At 49.3% G+C, this 18309-nt stretch overlaps 1 protein-coding gene across 1 annotated transcript in view; it reads left to right on the top strand.

Moving 5' to 3' along the window:
* Positions 1-18309, top strand: part of LOC119112875 (peroxisome assembly factor 2) — a gene marked incomplete in the record, with an annotated part of 57873 nt that overhangs the window by 4801 nt on the left and 34763 nt on the right.

The following is an 18309-nucleotide window of genomic DNA, read 5'->3' as shown; positions in this document are numbered from 1 at the left end:
GAGCGAGAGAGAGAGAGAGAGAGAGAGAGAGAGAGAGAGAGAGAGAGAGAGAGAGAGAGAGGAGAGAGAGAGAGAGGAGAGAGGAGAGAGAGAGAGAGAGAGGAGAGAGAGAGAGAGAGAGAGGCGAGAGAGAGAGAGAGAGAGAGGAGAGGAGAGAAGAGAGAGGAGAGGAGAGAGAGAGAGAGAGAGAGAGAGAGAGGAGAGAGAGAGGGAGGAGAGGAGAGAGAGAAGAGAGAGAGAGAGAGAGAGAGAGGAAAGGAGTGTATTTATTATGGGCTGAGTGCAATGACCTGGGTCTATTTTACCTAGATTCGGTATGCCATTTTTGAGAGGACGCTGGTTTTATAAAAATAAAAAAATCCATAGACGCAAAGCACCGGTTCCAAACCATGCAAATGATATATTATTGGCATGCATTGTCTTTCATGTCTATGGAGGTTAAAACAAAAACAGCATGCCTAAAATTGTTCTCAAGCTATCCTTGGGAGTGATATAAATGGGAGAAGAAAAACGATCATGAGGATTCGTGCATTCATGCGCAAATTCTTCGTGCCCCACCCAAATTTTCTTAGAGAATGCCGTGGCCTGCACAATGAACAAAAAAGTGTTATGAGAAAATATTAAAGCAGCAGTTTGAAAATCCAAGCAGACTGAGCGGTGCTCGCATCAGTCGGGGGCTTGGAGACCCCAGCAGTTTGGGTGTTAGGAACATTCGAGGGGCACACGTCACAACATGATGTATTTGAACCCCCAAACGCCTGGGCTCTTTGGCATCAAACCAAAACATCAAAAAGTAGGAAAACTTGGCGCACCGAGCAAATGCTAAAACTAATTTTTCGCAGTTTGATGGGAAGCGTGATTTTCGGTACAGGTTAAGTTCTTTCATTAGAATCGGAGTTATCTAACCCCAATGTAGTACCTGCACCTATAAGTCTGAATCGCATGTTCAGGCTACTAACATCTCCAAATGGCAGCTGGGAACAATAGCATGACAATGATCATCATTGATCAACGACCAAAATGTTCAAGCACCACACACAAATAACGGGGATTCGAAAGCTTCTTAAGGTTTCTTGATAACACTGAGTCGCATCGCCACTAAGATGGTCTTACAGAATTTTCGGCACCTGACATTTTCTGGCGTATCTTTACCTGAATTTACCCGACCGCCAATGCTCAAATACCGCCAATGATCGTGTAAGGTTATCAAAGTATCAAAGTAAGGTTATCCGAGCCAGCGCTTTTGCACGCCTCGACACAGTTTGTTAAATTTGTGGTTCACGCATTCCAATCGTGCTCTATTAAAAGCCATCATCTGTTTAACTATAAGCAGAAAATCTTGAAAAGATCCTTAGACCTATCAGTGCCAATCACATAGCGTATATCACGACAGTGCCATGCAGCTACAAAACTTTTCACTAGGTCACTGGTCCTTCTTAAAGGGAGCGTCCCACGTTTGCATGCGGTTTTGAGCTGAAATAGCCATCTTCCAGATCACTCGATGCGTTTTACAACCCTGCCCTTCCTGAGACCTAAACCCTTTAAGTTTATGAGCTTCACGTCCGCGAAGATGTGCAGACGTTTTCGGGGAGAGTATTTCAAGGTCACCCAGGCCTTCACGACGCCATTATAACGCGTTCCGATGCGAGAACTCCGTTCGTGAGCACGATTTCCGGATGAAGCGGCCGCCCACTTGGCTCTCAATCAATGTTGCGCAAGGTACGATGACCCGGTACGATGGCATCCATCACGACGGCTCATTAAGTCAGGGTGCCTGCCTCCCGGTTCACCCACCCGTAGCGGGATGAGCTCGAGTCGTTTTAGGCGTTTGCTTTTTGTCCTTGACAGGTATGGCCTGCGGCCGGTGACGGCGACCGGGATTAAGGTTAGGTGACGTCAGAGGGCAGGATGGACCGTGGCGGCAAGTATTTCGACATGTTAAGCTTTCGCCACCCCAAGCTTGTATGCCGTTTGACATGGAATTACAACGATCGGATGGCAAGGAGCAGGGCTCACACAAGAAGCACTGCTTAGCGTGGGTTTTCATCCCAGAAGTACATGCTCGAAGCTTTCTAGTTAAATCTCCAGAAAATGACAAAATGACGTAATTCAAACAATAACGTAATGTGGAGCATAATTTACTGATCAGCGAAATTTCGTTATTCAGAGACAGTTTTTCAGTGTCTCAAGAGCTCATCATAAAGTAACAGTGAGCTTTTTCCAGCATATCTGCTGCCTGCCTCAACACCTTCAAGGGCCAGAACATTCCCTTTAAGAGAAAATGTTCAACATTTAAAAGATATGAAACAGACAGCAGATATCAGGAAACAGCCTCAGTTACTTCTTTTAATATTAATATGTATGCTTTTGAAGTGGAAAATACTTCTAGATAACGCAGCTTTCTGTTAAGTAAATATTGTTCCTCAATGGGGTTGTGTTTGATTGCGTCTCCGTACTTTGCACAACACTTCGACTGAGAGCCAATGCACGGACTGTTATATATAGAAAATCGCGTTCACGAACGCCAAATATGAATCCGCCTCGGCCATTATATTTTCTCAGCATGATTGCCGCATGGCTTATTGGAATGACAGGATTTGAACTGACGTTATCAGGCCATGAATGCCAAGGTGACTTTCAAATACTCTTCCGGGATACCATTTCCACATTTTTCGCGGGCGTGTATAGCTCAGAAAATAGAGAGGGTTGGTCATAAAAGGGCAGGATCGTGAACAGACAGAAAGGTCTTCAAGATTACTACACTCAGTTCAAAACCCCTATAAACGTGGCACACTCCCTTTAAGGGTAACATTAGATCAGCTTGTGAACAACCCCTCTGTCAGCCGCTTTTAAACTACATCAACATCTTTGTGAAGATGTGCTTCGGAGGACAAGTTATTTGAAATATCTATGTAGAGTCGGTCAAACAAACATTCCTTCATATCTATGGGACAGAATAGCTTGCTGCTAAAGAGCCCTTTAGGCATATGACATCCCCCCGCTGTCCGTCCACCTCCAGTACGTTATAGGAGTCGCTGCGCATTTGAACCAATGCCACAGATTAATTGGCTTCGTAAAGGGTATTCATGTTGAGAAACTGAACCTATCTGCAACTTTTGTAGTAAATCTTTAACATTCACAAACTGAATCTAATCGACCACGTTTAACACCAAAGACTGAGGCCAGGTTAACGTTTACGTTGTGGATTAAACACTCCACTTCGAATATGACATTTTATTTGATGAAAAGAAATTTCGTCATTACTATTGCTTGCCCGCACCTCTTTGGGTTCTAGGAAACGTTCATCTTATCTTATGGTTCGCTTGAAATGCAACGTCAACGGATGCTGGAGTGAGGCTGCAATGCTATTTTCGTTGGTTAGTCGTGTCATGCAGTCACAGCACGCAGGACGTGTCATATTTTTGTTCACTTGCAAACTGACCATCGTGACTCGTTCGTGATCAGATTCAACGGTTCGGATCTTTTCAGCTGTGTATCGCGTCACTCGGGACCACCAGCCACGTGCACTCCGTGTCGTTAGAGCTCACCTCTGAAGATTGACAAAAGCACATCGTGGCTGACTGGTCACGCTCAGAGTATTTTGCACAGCTTTCACAACTTAGCTGCACCATTCACCGCCCGTCACCGACTCTCCGAATCTCGAGTCAGCTGTTGGAGAAAGAGAACGATGTCGAATCGCCGATCGTGATGCAAGCCACAGGCGCAGAACTGGACGAGCATTGACGAAATTGTCTCCATTCGCGTGGCAGTCCAGACAATATTCTAACAGAAGCCGAGACTGCGTTGCAGGACGCGAGTACTGACTGACATGGAACTGGGCACGTGTGCTGACTGACATAGGAGTGGACACGAGTACTGACTGAAATATGAGTGGACACGTGTACTGACTGACATGGGAGTGCACACGAGCACTGACTGACATGGGAGTGGACACGAGTGCTGACTGACATGGAAGTGGACACGAGTGTTGACTGAAATGGGAATGGAAACGTGTGTGGACTGACATGGTAGTGGACACGAGTGTTGACTGAAATGGGAGTGGACACAAGTACTGACTGACATGGGAGCGGACGAGTGAAGTCAACGTGCAGAAAGATCTTCGCCTTGTATGCGTGAACCGTCCTCATGCGTCTTTTCCAGGCGACCACGACTTACTGATTATTCTACTTACGATTATAAACGAGCAGACTCATTCAATAACAGCATTACCCTCGGTTAAAAGTCATCAAGCGCACCGTTCCTCTACTAAAGTATTGTTCACTAGCATGCTGTAGAGGATCTTATTAGAAAAGCGGCTGCAGTGCTTCCAGATACATGTATGAATGATTGTCAAACATATAAAGGGTTCTTCCCGCTTCCACGTTTTTCTCCAGCTGTCGATTTCATTTTACAACAGAATAACCGATTTGCGTCTCTTTTCGTGATTTTTTTTTGGTAGGGCAAAGTGCATGTTTTGTCCCCTTCCTGCACGTTTCGAATCCCCTGGATTCGCCAATGTTTGCAAATGAGCCGACGAATGCGGGTTACAGGAATCTAGACGCACGGACGAGAATTACATAATATTATCATAAATTCAGCAGTAGGTTTCCCCCTGGCCGTAGATGCACAGCTCGTGGGACTCTCAGTGCGGTCTTGCTGAGCCGGTCGACGCTCTGAGAATCACCCTCTCCAAATAACATTCATAGTGATCTGGAGCTTCATAAACTTCCATGGAAAACAGCGACCATCAGATGTTATCACCGTTAATGACAAAGTCATCGGGCTGGTTGGAAATGGGTTTCACTGTTGCGCGCAGCTGTGTGGAAAATAGACCTCACAATGGTTTAAACATTGTCTGTTTTCGCACGGTAGCATAGTAGCTAGTACCTATTAAGAAAGGAAGATTTGGTCTATTAGACTGCATATTATACACCATGTGATGAAAGGGGCAAAACAGCAGACCTGAAATGCTTCGATAGTAGTACGCGGGTTCATCAAATTACAAATTTGGCAATCCAAAGTAGCATACCAGATCGACCGTTAAACCGCACCAGAACGCGTCCGATGCCAGACAGTTTGAAACAAACAGGACAAAGCCATGGAAATCGCAAGGGATTAGCGATGAAATGCAACAGTTGTTGGCGGCCCTGGTTTCCCTAAAACTGTAAGTTCGAAATGGTGCGCTGATTTCCACCTATCACGCCACGTCGTGCCATGCCACGGGCGTCCCGGACGCGGTAGCTGGAAGCTGGTGTCGCGTCGCTGTCACAGGTGTAGATTCTGTGGAAGCGTGGGCGGCGACGTACGCGACGCTGACCTGCTGAACTTTGCGTTGTTGACCTGCGAGAATTATCCCTCGCGTCGGTGGAGCCCGGAGTTGTAGGACCCCAACAGGCTGATGGTGACGTCACCGATGACAGCGGGTTTGTTACAGCACCGTAGTACCGAGCCAGCCATTGTAACCGAGGTTCGGACTGGGGAGCGATCGAGCTATTCTGTGGCTCCTGGACCATCGCGGACCGACAGGGACTTCGGACCTTGGACCACCACGGACCGGACAGGACCTCGGGCCTTGGACCACCTCGGACCGCTCAGGGTAGCGCTTGCTAAGCGTGTCGATCTCCCGGCAAGGCTGGAGCGGCCGGCCAAGTGGCTGCAGTGGTACACTGTGGCTCACGACGGTCGCTATTGTTGGCAGCGGTTTACTGCTGTCTGGGGTGCCTTGGCACACTACGACACGCTCCACAGTGGGCGTCGCTTTGGTCGGCCGACTTTATCTGATGTCACTAGTCTCTTAGTATGTCGTGCTGTTGTAGTGGCCGGTCGGTTGCCGTGTTTGATGCCTCACGGATCTACTAGCAGATCTGCAGCGTCTGCTATCGTCCGCTGGGGTCCGCAGCAGTCCGCTGCGGACGTCGGGCCGTCCGCCGCGTCCACCGCGCTGGCGCTCGTGCTCTGCTCAGTAGTCCAGCTGCGGTGCGCGGGCCGAGGGTCCGGGCCCGGACGGTGATTGGGCGGCCCAGCGCCGGCCGGGCGCCGGCCCTCGTGCGCCCCGGCCGGCGCTGATGGGCCGATGGCTATCGCCACCTCGTTACGGCGCCGGCTCGGGCTCCGCCAGGGGCTAGAACAGAGGCCGCCCCTCCGCTGGCACTCATGCGCTGGTCCTCAGGACGGGACAGGGGCACTTGGGGCGCGCCGCCGGAGGGCAGGAGAGAGGCCGCCCTGAGGCTGAGGTTTATGGTCTGTTCCTCAGGACGGAGCAGGCACACTGGGGGCGCGCCGCTAGAAGGCAGAACAGAGGCCGCCCCTTCGCTGGGGTTCATAGACTGGTCTTCAATACGGAGCAGGCACAATGGGGGCGCGCCGTTAGAGGACAGAACAGAGGCCGCCCCTCCTCTGGGGCTCATAGTCTGGTCCTCAGGACGGAGCAGGCGCACCGGGGGTGCGCCGCCAGAGAGTAGAGGAGCATAATATAGACGTATTGTCTGAATGCAATTATTTGCCTTGGCACGAGGCTCTGATGGCAATTGAAACCAGAGAACTGAAAGTATGGCGACATGGTGGTTAGTATATGGCGATGGGATCAAGTCAACCGGGTGCCAAACCTAGGCACGGACAGGGCTCGACGGCTTCAGAAATGACTATGATATGAACGTATGCGATCATGACTGCTTGCAGTGGGAACGAAGACCGCAGACTGCTGCGTGCATCATTCCATTGTCATTGCCTCTTTCGTTCTTCCGCTTCAGACAGTAAGCCAACAGAAAATTCCCCTGTGGTTTACAAATAACAAACGCAACACCGCAAAGGAACAATGGTTGGCGATCCAACTGTCTCATACGGCTTTCTAAGGCTTATCTATGTTACCTGTCGCGGCTGATCTGGCCAGCTCCAGTCCAACTAGTTTACATTCCTTGTTAACGTCTCAGGGCTCCAGGTGACGCCTGCGGCGTAACTGGCATCAGTCTCAGCCATGCCTCGCCGCGAGTTGAACTCTCAGAGAGCACAGCTCAGCCGTGGGCCATCCCTTAATCGCTATTGTTTCGACCTTGACCACACACAAAAATACGGATACAATTCTAGGAACGAGCTGTGGGCTATGCCAGTGGAGCAGACCAGGATTCATTATGTTTTCTTTAGTCGTTTCCAAAGCCAAAGTTAAGGTGACGTCAGCTATGAATGAGATATACAGTTTCGTGTTCAGCTGGGGGAGGGAGGGGGGGGGGGGGGTCACCCCGCCCCGAGTTAGGCTTCAGCCTTCCACAACTTTGAGAGAAAATGGGACCAATGCTAGGGAGAAATCTGCTTGCTAGCGAATTTTCAATGTGGCGTAAATATTTTCTACGGCTAAACCCTTGACTCCCCTTTGGTAAACTAAGCCATGCTATGAATGACACTGCACCCGGAACAAGAGCTGATAGGTGAACACCATCATGGATTATATCACATCCAAAGCTAGAGCTGATGAACTTCGGTTATGCGTTATAACCTCAATTATAGTGAAAGCACGAATAATCGGTCATTACGTTACAAAGTGTGAGACGCTTTAGGTCAAGGGACGCCAATTTTACATTTCATCCAAGACATGGCCATTCCAGCGTGTTTTTCACATTTCCTTTCATCATTATACTACTATTCCTCCTCGAAAATAGCACAAAAGAAAAATAGACGTGGATAGTCTAGAAACAGTTCATTTAGCACAGGTTTGAATCGCAAACATCCGCAGACATATAACATGTAAAACACAGGTTATCACACTAACGTTAGCAAGTAATCATTGTTTGTTCAAGAACCAAGTGCGTTTGTTAAAGCACGCACAAAAGGGTGCTGGGATCCAAAACGCTGCAAATTTCTACCGAAAAGACTCGGTTGTGTCTAGCACCAGTAGTACGCCTTGCGCACGCGTGGGGCGACCAAGATGACAACATGCATGACGGTCATCAACCGCCACCACGTAGCTGATACCAAAGCGTGAATTAACAATTTCAGATGCCTGTGGAAATTCGCGCAAATTGGACTTTCAAGCACTTGCAAGGCTGCTTATTGCACTTTCGCTTCGCTGATCGACGTACCGACAATTTCATATCTCACCATGAGTAGTGTTACATAACTGTAAAAATATATTAATGTTATTTGCGCGTACGTTTACCATGATTCGTAAAATTTTCCGACTGATTCAGTCTTGACTGTGAATGTGTTTTGAGTAGCTGGCAGATGACGTCTGCGGTGACTGCGATACACGAGCGTAAAATTATGATGGTGAACTCAATGTGCAGTGTAGCCCTTACAAACTGCAAATTATGGACTGCAGCATTGAATGTACAACATGAAATGCACATCGCAGCTTCCGAACAACTTTGGTGGGGATGGGACCGCAATCATTCCCCTCCCTTGTCTCCAAGCGTGCGCTGGTGGAGGTTATTACAAAACTGCCGGATCCTGCATATTTGTTTGAAAAGGTGACTTGGTGCTCGAATAGGAACAGCGTTAATTAGAGCCTCACACAATCGCTAATTAAGCCTATGCTGGCTATGCATCCGACGCCTTGTATAGGCAAGCGATCGAGCCGTGCAGTGCAAAACCACGGCGAAACGAAAAACTTGCAACAAGTCATCTTTACAAAACATAGATAGCGTACGCGCTGCTTAGTTGGGAGCAGCGTGTGTTAACTTTCGGACGTTTTGACTTCAGACTAACACTGCAGCCGGAGATTTCTTATGTATTGCGGTCCAGGAAATTTTAAAAAGCTGTTTCGGCCTCCAGGAAGGTTCCTCTTTGTTTGCTGTTAGTATTGTCAACACCATTTCTTTTCGGTTCCTGCAGATATTTTAAAAACGTAGCTTGTTTAGATAGTTCGTGCTGGTACAATCTTGTAGCAGAGACCTCCCATAACAATTACGAAGTATTTTTATTCGCTCTCGTGCCATACCTGCTCGCCTCTCCATGTGCACAGCTTCTTTTACATTTTCCGGCCAAAACATTGTTGTAAAGTATTTAATTGTCACAGCGACTCGCCTTCTCCATTGTAACAAAGGAATAAATGAATAATGGATAGGCTGCTGCTAGTCGATAAGCAGTGCGCAGCGCATGCTTTCGTCGTTTTGCTTGCAATATTCGATGACGCTAACTGAGCGGCCGATCAGAGGCATGTCGTGAAGTTAGATAGCCGTTCTAAAGCAAAAGGCCAATGACGTCGGTGACTTGTTTTACTTTTATAAGGTCAATGCGACAAATACCTACGAAATTGTTCCTATTTGTCATTCTTACAAGCGTCGGGGATTACGCTAGGCAGTATGGTCCTAGAACAAAATCTTGACCTGGGTCATTTTTGGTTAGTGACCTAATCTGACCCCTGAAAAGTGCATGGAACACGTCTATTGCGGTCGCTGGCATTCAAAGATTAGAAATGAGCTCCAGAAACTACCCCATGAAACCAAGCTCTTGAGTAAAGCAGCAGGTTAGTTTTGACCTTATTCTGACCTTCATACCTGACTCAAGTTCAATGAAATAAGGTTTGATGATAACTTCAATCGGTTTATTGCCCAGGGAACTATCTCAGATTTGTATGGCTTCGCCTAGCACTAGCACTAACTGAGGGTAGGTTCATTCATTTACTCAGCATAATCATTTGTTCACTCACCATCACCCAACCCACTTAACACAACGCACACTTGCATCTAACGCCCAACCTTCATTGTTATCTCTGCAGATACACAAGGCCTTTTAGAAAAAAAAGTTTCCTTGTAAAAGTATGATCTTGTCTAGCATTGCCTTGCTTCGTGTAAACCCTGTTAGTTAAGGGCAGAGTACTGTATGTGAAAACTAAAGTGTGAGGCCTGGCAGTGCATATCCCTTTTTGTACAAATAGCACACATGCAAGAGACCAAAACACATACCCTGCTCAAGTTCATGATCTTGGAATTGAGTCCCCCTGCCCCACTTCAACGTCCACAACAACCCGTTGCTGTTTGCTAAGCCACCAAACGCGCAACTTTGGCGGACAAAACCGTGATTCTCCTATGATGCAACAACATACAACATGGAAAACTTTATCAATGAAAATGCACACGGCCCCATCGCAACAAAACCAAACAGATATAGCAATGGCTAGCGCATAGCTTATCATGCAAAAACGAAATGACGTCCAAATATTTGAAATTATTATCACCTGTTCATGATATTTTTCTTTCTAAACTTTTGCTTTTCTCACGATGCTTTGCTCATGTCGTCTTTTCCAAGACGCGTTTTTTAGAAACTCGTTTTTTTCTGAGGGCACTATCACTTTTCAACACGCTTTCCCATCTTTCCAGCTCGGGAAATCTTCGGTGTAGCATGGGGTAATCTAGGTAATCACATGGAGCGTTGTTATGTGGACGGAACATAATCATATGGAACTTATAAATTACCTCGATGGTAAGAAACGCAAATTCATCAAAAATCCTGTTCAAATCATGAAAAAATCATGTGGGGCCGGGACTTCAGAAGCACATAACGATTTGCGCACAACGCATTCGACCGCACCGTGCACTGATTTTCACGTTTTTATGGCAATGTTTGCCGATATCTGACAGCAATCGATAAAAACGCCCCAAATGGGCAGACCCTCAGTTTCAGCACAAACGCGCGAGACCCGCTGCCCGCGTTGGCCCGCATGTCCGTGCCAGCATGGCTGTCCATGCCCCCGTCCGTCAGACGGGTTTGGTTTCGTGCCCCGGCGGCGCCAGTTTACATCGGCACCATTCCCACCGGCTGTCTTGAGGCGTCCACAACCTGCAAAACTGCTCGCTTCCTACGCTCATCAAATGGCGAGGGCTGTTTTCGCAGTATTGTGATTTACAGGATAGTTTTGTCTGATCCAAAGTTTGCATGTGAGCGCTGAAAGACGTTTAGCACAACTTGAAAGACTTGCGCCTCTTGGCAGTGAAGATTGTATAAAGCTGCGGTCGGCAGTTGCAAAATGTGTTAGTTTCCAGAAGCTGTGACGGCCCGGTCCGACGATCGAGCTGCGTACTTCACGCCTGGCAAAGTGCGGTTCGCTCGGGCTGCGGTCTCGTTCGCAGCAACAGGATCACTGACGAAGAGAGCTGGCAAATATAGATGGTCGTTCAAAAATTATGACCTCATAGTTAGAAGAATGAACCATGCTGCAGAAGGCATGGCAATGCGTGTTCGCGAACAGAAACATCGTTCAAATCCATAAGCCCCAGGCCACTTCCAGCCATGCAACTTTTCCATTCTCATAATGGAAACCAAGGCCAGATGCTCTGTATTTTTTTACCCATTTCCTACATTGGTCTTGAGTGACTTATTTGCCGACGTGCTGAGCTTGCCTGCCGCTAGGTTCGGTGGCTCTGAGGCAGATGCCAGCTCCTAGGCGCTGGGCACTGGGATGGGACTGGATCGCCGACACCAGGTTCGGCGGCTTTGAGGCAGATGCCAGCTCCTAGGCGCTGGGCATTGGAATGGGACTGGATCGCCGACGTCAGGTTCAGCGGCTCTGAGGGAAATGCCAGCTCTCAGATGCTAGGCATTGGGACGGGGCTGAATCGCCGAGTCAGTCGACGACCGTGATGAACGACGTTCAGTTGCTACCGTTGGTTAACGGCGTACTCAATTGAGAGCTTGGGTGGCACATAAGAAAAGTCGGGTGTGTCAGGACACCAGACATGTTTTGTAAAAAACACTAGAGATGTGATGAGTCCAAATGTTCCGTTCAGTTTTGGCGACGCTCGAGGACCACCAACATTGCTAGGATGATCATCCGAAATCAGCAGTGCCATCTTTTTTCTTCGGATAGGCGTAATCCTAAGACACATTATTATTCGTCATTCAGCCTAAGCTCGAGCCTGTTTGAAAAAGAGTTCCTTGGGCTTTATTCATTGCTGGACAATGCGCTACCCGGTCCCCCCCCCCCCCTCTCCCCCACTGTCGCATGCTCTTCAGTAACGGCAGTTTTGTCGAACTCCTGGGAAATGGTGCAGCTAAGCGATTGCATCACGGAACATTCTAGTTGTGTATACATTGTCTAACCTGGGGCGCCCGTTTTATTGGCATCGTTAATTCTGTGCTTTAAATAGCCAAACTTCAGTGCACCAGAAGGTACTAGAAGGTAAGGGAGTATACCACATTTTTGGTACTTTTCACTATTGTGGGATCGGACGCGTGAGGATTTAATCAGTGATATCAGTTTTCTCGAAATTCTTAAAGGGTCGGAATTTCGATTTAAAGTAGCCGTTCCCGCCGGAGAATCTCATTGGACTTCTCGCTCACTATCTTGGCAGCAATGCATCTCATTTGCCTTGTCTTTTCCACTTGTGTGTTTTGTAATATTGCAGCACACTAACTTGCCAACATGTTTGTGTAATAAATGCTGCGAAAGCTTGAAACACTCCGCATAACAAAAAAAGGTGCAGATGAAGCTATTACCCCGCGAATTCAACAAAACGTTAACTATGCTAACGTATTGCTAACGTATGCAAACTATGGCTTTGCTTCTCTCCTATGACGTTTACTACAGTGGCTCTTTTCGATGCGCACTTTGGCTCTTGGAATGGGAGTATCACATAGCCTATTGTGACGCAATGGTTCAAACTTCAACCAATGCGCTTATCGGTAATAGGCTCTTGCCACTCCTGTGCTAACCAAAAACGTTCATTTGTACTGACCGCATTCAGTAACAGCTGACAGCGCCCCCCCCCCCCCCCCCCCACAAGCGGATTTTGCCGTTGTCATGCCGACGGCGCTTGTCGTGGCAATGGCGGTCACAACTGCAGGTAAGAAGCGTAGTGCTGTTACACAGCATGCTAAAGTTATGATGCGCTGATGGTGCTGAAGTGGCACTACACGATGCTGTTATTAGACGCAGCTGGTCCCGAAGTCTCACTGGAGCATGCTTTTTAAAATATTTCCCAAGGGTGGTACAGCCCCTTCAAAGATGATGCGAAACACCTATGCCAATGGGCTTTGAAATTCTCCTGATGCATTCAGATTTCATAATTCCTGTTCCTGAGAGGTATTGGGCATCTTTAAATTATTTCAGACAATCTTCTGCTATCTTCGTTAAGCCCTTACTTCCTCCTTTACCGAAAAACAGCTATTTTTAGCATGAGAAATCACAATGTTCAAGAAAGCTTTTGCATGGATGGAGTTATCTGAGACAATGTGTCCAGCCTTCACAAACTTGGAAGATGTGGCGGTGTCAAAAAGGCACAGCGTATGCTTAAGAGCCGCTACATATTTCACATAGTAATTCTTCGTCGGGTGACTGACATCATGAAGTGCGTCAAATGCGCCACAGACTGCGAAAGGGAAGCACTTTACGTTGACACCTGACGTCAGCCATTCGTCGGTCGCTGTGTCGGCGTTCCAATCGGGATCGGTTTGGACCACGTTTTGGCATTGCTCGGTTCTGACATCAGATAACGGGAACAAAAAGAGTACTAATAGTCAGAACAAGTTACCATTTTCTTGAGAGTGACGCATTGTGAAAGCACAGCACATAATGTGGTTACGATTTTGATAAGTAAACCACGCACGTGATGTAGACGAGTTCAGTTTAAGATATCATGCCATTTGACGAACGAATTTGTGCCTGCTGGAGCGAAAAAGGAAGGGCGTAGCACACAACCACGCGGAACGAAACTAAGATCAGCAAAGAATGGCAGCCATAAACGTTTGGTGCGCGTCCCTTGGTTGGAGCTCACAAATGCGTGGCTTTCAGGCTGACTCGGTGGCATTTCAGATTTCAGCCTCCTGTCTTCTAGCGGCTGCGAGTTTCCACCGGGCCGTGACTGGCAAGGCAAGCGATTGGCTGGCAAGGGACGTCGGCCCGCAGGCTGTGACTGGCGTGCGGGTGACGGGTGTTGCTACGCGAGCTCCTCACACTCCAGGCTGTGACTGGCGTGCGGGTGACGGGTGTTGCTTCGCGAGCTCCTCACACTCCAGGCTGTGACTGGCGTGCGGGTGACGGGTGTTGCTACGCGAGCTCCTCACACCCCAGGCTGTGACTGGCGTGCGGGTGACGGGTGTTGCTTCGCGAGCTCCTCACACTCCAGGCTGTGACTGGGCGTGCGGGTGACGGGGTGTTGCTACGCGAGCTCCTCACACCCCAGGCTGTGACTGGCGTGCGGGTGACGGGTGTTGCTACGCGAGCTCCTCACACTCCAGGCTGTGACTGGCGTGCGGGTGACGGGTGTTGCTACGCGAGCTCCTTACACCCCAGGCCAAGTTAGAATGCGAGCGGCTTGCATTCAGAAAGCCGTCATTTCCTTGCAATCGTGTATGTGAGGAGCTCGCTTCCAGGCAGTTCTGTGCAAACGCCAGGTCTGTCCTGAGGGCCAGGACCATACAACTCTATGTAGAGCAAGCTTCAACGGGTCAGCTATTTATCGGCACGTGCGATTTTGTAGATCATTATAAGCTATGCTGTCTCTGACGACGCTCTACTTAACTTGACTACATACGTTTCATAGCTGGTGCCACTCAACCCCGGAACATAACAGAATTAAACAGCAATGGATGATGAAACACCCACAGCAGTTGGCAGGAATGTCACGCGGCCTTGGATTCCAAGCTCAGCGCTCTCCATTTCGCCGTACGCGGCCACCATTTATAAGTGATGACCGACGCAGGTGAATGTTGTCAGCGGCTGTGGCACGAGGCGGCGATCAGGTAATAATAGTCACCAGGAGGATGAAGGAAACGGCGCGCTGTGACCTTTCCACCTGCAGCAACTCTGGTCCACCGGCAAATGGCTTTGCAGGTACGTGTGTACCCATTACCCCGTGGTCTGTTTATCATGGCTGCAGCTATAGAAGTAGCACCTCATACACTGCCCGGGAAAACCATGAACGCCTTGAGAGCCATCACGAACACAAGACAATTTGTTTGCACACATGCTATTTATGACCTCGCTTTCAGGTGCTCCCTGGAGTCTTTTATTAACTCACGCGGCAGAAGAATTGCATACGATTAATATGACATGACTCAGCCGCGGAAAATACAACACGACTACTCCTACATGGGTTATTAAACAGCGCTTGGGCTGCTAGGGCATTTTGCCTTCATCTACATAAATACAGCACCTAACCTGCATGCGAATGTTGGACAAGCATGCAAGGCTTACCATGTGTATGAACTAAATGATTTATGACTTATGTAGGTAAAGACTTTAAACCGACGAGACTCGCCAAACATGTTCGTAAGAAAAATTATCCGAAAACCATTCAGTAAAAACTTAAAAACAAATTTCCTTTAGTTCCGCCGAAAATGACTGAGTTACTGTCATGCATGCGACATATCTTCGACAGCAACACAGTGAACCAAAAACTACCGCATTGAAAGGACCCACCGGTTATTTCCACCTATGGTGCACACGAAAACTGGGCATCAATAAACTGGGAAAATGTACACCAACACCCTACCTATCAACCAATAAAAGGCTTCGATGACCATACACACCATACTCAATTAAACAACGAAAATCTGGTCAATTTCAACAAGAATCTACGAGAAAATACAAATTGTATCTAGGGCAACGTGACAGGACCCTTAGCGATCCGACTGACCCAGCAAGTGGACATATAGGGCCCGAGCAACAGCGTAAGGCCTCTGGACAGCGTAATGAGCTCAAAAATATATCCTAATCAACGCCTCAATCAGCAAAAAAATCAACATCGTCTGCTCGTCGGCTGTTCACTTTTGCTTGGAACTGCTTCTGGTCGCCTGTAGCCCAAAGATGTCAAATTTTGTTGTGTTCGGTGTAAGAAAACTGCGTCCGTTCGGCGCGTTATAGACCCCTTTGGGATCTATGGGTCTCCTCGGGGCACTAGGGGCATGGTCCTGCGCCTTTCACCCCCTCTGTATCCGCCACCGGCCTGAGCAGCGTAATGGATGCGGCCCTGCCAAAAGCCCAGACAATAATTACAAGAACATATGTTCAAGGAAGAAGGACCCAAGACGCCGCATGGAAGGCCTTCAGACGACCAAGTGTGCCCGAGCAGGTCATCAGACGGGCCCCCACAAGAGCATAGGACCCTCCATTCGAGTAAGAAATACCCACGACACAATGTAGAGGATCCCCCAACGATTGAATGTGCCCAAACAGGTTATCAGATTATCAGATAGGCCTCCGTCATCAGTGTAGGGCCCTCCATTCAAAGAGGAGGTACCCAAACCCAATGTAGAGGGCTCCTTGAACGATCGAATGTGCCCGAGCAGGTTATCAGATAGGCCCGCGACAAAAGTGTAAGGCCCTCCATTCAACTATGAAAGACCCAAGACCCAGTGTGGAGGGCCCTCGAAAGATCAAGTGTACCCGAGCGGGTTAACAGATGGCCTACAAAAGCGGTGGGCCCGTACATTCAAATACCCAATGTGCAGGGCCCCAAAACAATCCAATGCGGCCGAGCAGGTTAACAGATGGGCCCCGACAAGTGTATAAGGCCCTCAATTAAAAAAGGAAGCACTCAATACGCAACTTGGAGCAGCCGAACGACCGAGTGCGCACAAGCAGGTTAACAGATGTGGCCCCCGACAAAAGCGTAGAGCTCTAAGCAACAAACCTGAGTGGCCCTAGACCAATGTGGAGGGCCCATGAGCATATCGCAAGTGTGTCGGTAGTTTAACCGAGAACAACGTGAGGGGCCCCTGAGCAACCGAGAATATCCCGGCAGGTTAACATATGGGACCCCTGGCTATAGCATACAGAGGTATATGTTCCCCAAAGCAGCATAGGGCCTCTGGACAGCGTCATGAGTCTTGTGTTATCCCATTCACGGCCATCTCAATCAGTGTGGAATATTTTTTGTCTGAGCTACACGCTGCAAAGACGTGCGGATTATTGTACCTAAAAATGCACCTAAAACACTCTAGTTTCTTAGCTACATGCCCCCGATAATGTGCAGGTGGCTTAAGGCCTTAAGAAGGGCAGGGCTGCAAACTGCACGCGATAATCCTCAAGATGGCTATTTCAGTTCAACACGCTATGCAAATGTGCAACACTCATTTTAAACTCTTTTTGTTCTAAACAGCTATCCCAAAAGGGCTTTTTGTGACGCAGCTGTGCGTCGGATGCCGGACCTCGGACGTTTCTAAGTGCTGGAACTCATTATCTGAGCGTTTGCTGGCTTCGCTTAACAAGGACTTAAGACAGTATGTCTTTTTTCTACAGTCCCACTCCGGAATAAGCTATACTTTGGTTTACTTTATTACGATAGCCAGGAGCCTGTTTAACGCTTTCTTGCACCAGGAGACACTTTATTTGCAGTGCCTTCCTGCTGAATATGAACATTAGTGGTGTAAGCCTGATTAGTTTCATGAGATCTGCACTCAATTATGCCAACATAATTAGGTCATGATAGTAAATGTTGAAGACTAATGTTGACTCAAAGCAAACACAGCAACGTCCATCGTTCGAGACGAGGAGGTGCCCTTTCAACCTGGTGTTCGGCGAAGCAGTAGTATTCCAGAGGGGACGAGGATGAGTTAGCGTGTCGGTGCGGGAAAGTTATCCAGGTGCCCTGACCAGTAATAAGCAGAATGCGTAGATGTCCGGTCGACAACCGACCAGGTGCCATTTCCGACATAAGATCAGCAGGCTGGCCGCTGGTGGGTCTCTCGCAGCTCGAGGGCGGCGGCTCCACTTCTGATGCGGGCTCGCCGCAGCCCGAAGGTGGCGGCTCCGCGTCTGACGCGAGCTCGCCGCAGCCCGAGGGTGGCGGCTCCGCGTCTGATGTGGGCTCACCGTAGCCCGAGGCCGAGGGTGGCGACTCCGCCTCTGACGCGAGCTCGCCGCAGCCCGAGGGTGGCGGCTCCACTTCCGATGCGGGCTCACCGCAGCCCGAGGCGGAGGGTGGCGACTCCGCTTGTGACGCGAACTCGCCACAGCCCAAGGGGGCGGCTCCACTTCTGATGCGGACTCGCCGCAGCCCGAGGATGGTGGCTCCGCGTCTGACGCGAGCTCGCTGCAGCCCGAGGGTGGCGGCTCCGCGTCTGATGCGGGTTCGCCGCAGCCCGAGGGTGGCGGCTCCGCCTCTGATGTGGGCTCGCCGCAGCCCGAGGGGGCGGCTCCGCCTGTGATGTGGGCTCACCGCAGCCCGAGGGTGGCGGCTCCGCGTCTGACGCGGGCTCGCCGCAGCCCGAGGGGGCGGCTCCGCCTGTGATGTGGGCTCACCGCAGCCCGAGGGTGGCGGCTCCGCGTCTGATGCGGGCTCGCCGCAGCCCGAGGGTGGCGGCTCCGCCTCTGATGTGGGCTCACCGCAGCCCGAGGGCGGCGGCTCCGCGTCTGATGCGGGCTCGCCGCAGCCCGAG

Source organism: Pollicipes pollicipes, unplaced genomic scaffold, assembly GCF_011947565.3.
Source record: "Pollicipes pollicipes isolate AB1234 unplaced genomic scaffold, Ppol_2.1 Scaffold_2555;HRSCAF=2994_pilon_pilon_pilon, whole genome shotgun sequence".
NCBI lineage: Eukaryota > Metazoa > Arthropoda > Thecostraca > Pollicipedomorpha > Pollicipedidae > Pollicipes > Pollicipes pollicipes.
The sequence above is the reverse complement of the archived record's forward strand: the minus strand, read 5'-3'. Positions and strand labels throughout refer to the sequence as shown.